This window comes from Callorhinus ursinus, unplaced genomic scaffold, assembly GCF_003265705.2.
Source record: "Callorhinus ursinus isolate GAN/ISIS: 27379988/994484 unplaced genomic scaffold, GSC_fseal_2.0 scaffold4, whole genome shotgun sequence".
Lineage (NCBI taxonomy): Eukaryota > Metazoa > Chordata > Mammalia > Carnivora > Otariidae > Callorhinus > Callorhinus ursinus.
The window spans coordinates 29,469,356-29,474,138 of NW_027397066.1; the positions used below are offsets into that span (position 1 = coordinate 29,469,356).

The 4,783-nt window shown below is 37.7% G+C and overlaps 1 pseudogene; it reads right to left on the reverse strand.

Annotated features, from left to right (window-relative positions):
- Positions 1 to 1,848: 1,848 nt before the first annotated feature.
- LOC112836006 (bolA-like protein 2 pseudogene) lies at positions 1,849 to 2,211 on the reverse strand (annotated as a pseudogene).
- Between the last annotated feature and the right edge of the window lie 2,572 nt (positions 2,212 to 4,783).

Below are 4,783 nucleotides of genomic sequence, written 5' to 3' on the forward strand. Positions count from 1 at the left end.
CAGTGTACCATTTTTGGAGGTAGAGTCTTCGCAGTTGCAATTAAATCAAGATGAGGTCATACTGAATTAGAGTGGGCCCTGAACCTGATCACTGGATTTGTTGAAGAGGAGAGGACACACAGAGGAACAGAGAACACCATGTGAAAATGGAAGCAGAGATTGGAGTGAAGTAGTTACCAGTCAAAGAATGTCAAGGATTGCCCAAAGCCACCAAGGAGCTGAGCTAGAAGATGCAAGGAAGGACTTTTCTAGGTAGTCTTCTGAGGGAGCATGGGCCTGCCAACACTTTGATTTCACACGTGTAGCCTCAAGAACTACGAGAGAGTAAGTTTCTGTTGTTTTAAACCAACCAATTTGTAATAATCTGTAGTGACCCTAGGAAGCTAATAGAGACACAGAGGCTCAAAGAGGTTCAGCAGTCTGCCCTGTATCATTCAGTTAGAAAAGGACCAAACAAGGTTCTAAACTCTGGTCCACTGAGTCCAGAGCTCATGGACATCTGGGACAACACTGTCATTCAGCAATATGTGGTCAAAGGGAGGTTCCAGATAACCTACATTAGAATCACCTATTGGTCTTATTAAAAATGCATTTTCCTTGACTCCATCTAGAATTACTCAATTAAAAGTCTTTGCAGGTTGGATTTAAGAACCTGCTTTTAACAAAGACCTCAGAAAATTGCTGTTCATCTTAAAGTTTAAACCACTGACCTAGAGAATTAGGGATCGCTAACGTGACGTCCATTTGTATTTTTCTTCAAATATTTTCTGAATGCATGAAACGAAGTGACTGTGATAACATTGTAGAAATTAACTTGATGAAGTCACTATGTACTTTGTTTTAAGTCTTTTTATCCATAAAGCTGAGATACTAAAAGTGATGCTTGTAACTAACATTCATCCTATTCTTCCATGTATGAAGCACTTTCACATCCACTATATCCATTGATTCTCACCAAAACCTTGAGGAATAATAAGCAGGTATTACCATTATTCCCACTTCATAGGGAAGGAGGTGGAGATTAGAGACTTAGTGAAGTTCGCAAGTCATTCTCCTGTGGTTCACTGTTAGAACATTTTCTTCTGTCCTGATGTTGCCAAAAAAATTAGTGGAGATTTTTGATGAAAAGAACATGGGTGGAAGAAGTGAGACTTCTCTCTGCTTTCCATTAAAAGCATGAAATCAAACAACAAAAGGATATGTTATTTTTAAGAGCCATGGAAAGAGCAATAGAAACCAAGCATGAGAGAAAGCAGAGAAAAGAGCTCCCTGTCGAAGACAACGTAGAGAGCTCAGGACAGCACAGACACTCAACTCTCAGATGTGAAAATGTTTCATCATTGTACAGTCCAGATGACTCACCAGTTTCTAAATCCTCCATTATTTTTGGACCTTGATTATCTTGGAGATTCTAAATATCTATTCACAACATTACTTGGATTGTGAAAGATAACTGAATTAGAAAACACACATTCCCCAAATATGTGTTCTCGAAAATGGAGGAAAAAAAAGAAAGTGACTTCTTTTCTCTGAAGTACCTGCCATATTTAAAACCTTTCTCTTACAAAAGTACCACTTCCGTTTACTGACTTTGCAGATTCAGTTCAAAATATTTCGTTTGTTCAAAATGCTTCTTCAGTAGTGTGTGTATACGTGCATGTGTTTGGTTTCCCCAATGCTTTCAGAAAGTGGAAACTAGAAAACATTCAATGAAAAAAATGTTACCAGAAAACACCTTAACTAAAAGGAAAAATGGAGGTGGGAGAAAGGAAAAAATGGCAGATAATGAAATGTACTAAAGCATAAATAGCTTGGCAAAGATCTTTTTCTTTTTTTTTTGGCCCTGATTCATAATTTAATGGTTGTGCAGGGCTTGGTCTCTTATTTCTGCTGCTCATGGGCCCACTGTTCTGGGGTTAGGGTTTTCTGCTCAAAGGCATGAATGTGCAGAAGCTCTTCCGCTAGGCACGTGTTCACCAGCGGGTGTCTCTGAAACAGTGGCTTCCCCTCGAACTTGGCCGACACGACCAGGACTCGGAAGCTGGACGCACAACGGTTGGGAGTCTTTTCCTCGACTTCCACATGCTCTGCCTGCAGCTTCTCCCGCAGGTACTCGGCGCTGAGTTCCATTGCGGCAGCCCAGAAGGGGCGGCAGCCCAGCCGGGATGGAACCCCAGCTCATAGCCCAGCCACTGTGCTTCCGCCCTTACTGACGCCCCGCAAGGATCTGTTTTAATTCGAATTGAAACTATATTTAGGTTATTCTTTATGATCCAGTAACAGTACCTTTTATTTTTTTTAAAGATTTTATTTATTTGACAGAGAGAGCATAAGCAGGGGGAGCAGCAGGCAGAGGGAGAGGGAGAAGCAGGCTTCCCACGAAGCAGAGAACCTGATGTGGGGTTTGATCCCAGGACCCTGGGATTATGACCTGAGCAGAAGCAGATGTTTAACTGACTGAGCCACCCAGGCTCCCCATAACAGTACATTTTAAATCAAAGGCAAATTACAGCTGAGGAATGATAAATGTGAGATCTTGTTAATCACAAAATGGAAAATTAGAAAACTCGTTGATTACAAAATACTTAGGAATCAGTACTGAAGTTAAGTTAATATACAAAACAATTACATATGGGTATTAAAGAGGGCACGTTCTGCGTGGAGCACTGGGTGTTATGCACAAACAATGAATCACAGAACACTACATCAAAAACTAATGATGTATGGTGATTAACATAACAATAAAAAATTAAAAAAACAATTACATATTATGGAACTCAATGTACTTGCTAATATATTTCATTCAAAATTAAGATGCTCAGTCACAAAGAACCTTATATCATACATTAGGTTATCATATAGCAGGTCTTATATCAGGTTCTGTGGTTAATTCTTGTCCTCATTGTACATAAACCCTGAGCAGCATTTGGTTAGGTTGAGCATTCAGCTAAGCTTCTGGTATACCTTAGTTAAACTGGCCACATCTTTCTTCCCTTGTAGGCTCTATCTTCTTGTTGTCTTTTACTGGTTCTTCCTCTTGAATAACCCAATACCAGTACTATGGGACTCGATCACATATTCTTTTTTTCTTCTCTAGTTACACTCTCTTCCTGGGAAAGCTCATAAGTTTCTACTATTTCCAATACCATCAATATCATAATAGCCCTGAAATGTATGTCTCTAGATCAGATGTCTCCTCTGAGCTCTCTACTGGTATATCCAACAGCCAACATAATGTTTCTACTTGGCTATATTTAAGATCGTTCTGTATTTTCCCCTCTGAATCCATTGCCAAAAGATAGTTCTGAAAAATTGTACTGCATTCTTTGCAATTAGGCAGAACAAAAACCTACAACTTTCTTGAGTCTTCCCTTTTCGTCTCCTCTCTTACCTTCCCATGTATAAAGCTGGTCAGCTTTTCCTCCATTATATAATCCTAATCCCCTCACTGTTCCCATTGCTAAAACCCCAATCATTTTTTCCATTCTCCTGAGACACTATATCAACTTGCAACTGGTCTAACAGCATGCATAGCTACCACCCACCACTTCCCAAATTCCATCCTTCACACAGAAATCAGAGCAAACCAAACCACATTACACCCAAACCTTAAAAAAAAAACTTTAAAACAGACTATTCTTTATTTGATCTCCAAAGGGTCTTAATAATCTTTCTCCCCAACATCATCTGCCTCTGCTCTACCCTTGTTTATAATCACTCAATTCATACTTAAAATTTTGTTTCCTTAAACACTTCAAGATTATTTTTATTCCCTAGTGTTTGTATTTACTGTTCTTTCTTCTTAGAACACTCCTTTCTCTGAATTCTATAATTCTTCTCTCTTTTTATCATGTTTTAAATCAAATATTCCTTCCTTAGAAAGACCTTCAGCAACAGGTGTGAATAAAGCAAATCCCCTTAAATTACTCCCTTCCATATTAGAATATTTTATCATCTACATAGTATTGATCAATACCTGATATTACCTAATTTATTGCTTACTTGTTAGCTTTTGTCTTCCTCTACTAAATATGAGTTCCTTGAGAATAAGAGCCCTGCCTTCTTTGTAGCTACTTCCCAGTATCTAGTACAGTGCTTAGCAATAATAGGTTCTCAATATCTGTTGGCAGAACGATTCCAGGAAAAGTCACTGTATTTAACAATGTGGGACTAACACAAATATAGAAACACAAGTACCATTCAAGCATCTATTGGCATTGCACTAAATGTATAAATTTGTATAGGGGAAAAAATACCATTTCTAGCATTTACTTCTATTCTTCCCATGCAGCAATTAGAATTGTTTCCATATTTATTCAAGTGTTCTTAGTTTTATTTTCCATCTTTGTTGGGCTTCTATATGTGGAAGTCTGACACATTCTACTGTCTAGTGACTTTACTGTTGTAAATGGAGATTTGTTTTTACTGTAATATTTATCTATCTATCTGGCTAATAGGAATACCATTGCTTCTTAAGCAATCACATCAAACTCTATTATTTCTCATAAAGAAGAAGATAGAGCTTACCTTAGTTCTTTTGCTTTTGTTTGTTTTGAGAATCAAATGAGATGATGTGGATAAAGCTGTTTTTATAAACTGTGAAGTGTTATACAAATGATAGTTTCCCATCTGTGAGCAGTGATATTTTTAGCTTTTCTTTTAATATTTCTTGACAGTATACATTTCCCATATTATGTTAATTAATAATAGCAGTAGAAAAGAAAAAAAGTTTCCTAACTGTAGACCTATGCTCATTTAGGTCATTGGGAATTGTTTTCCCTTC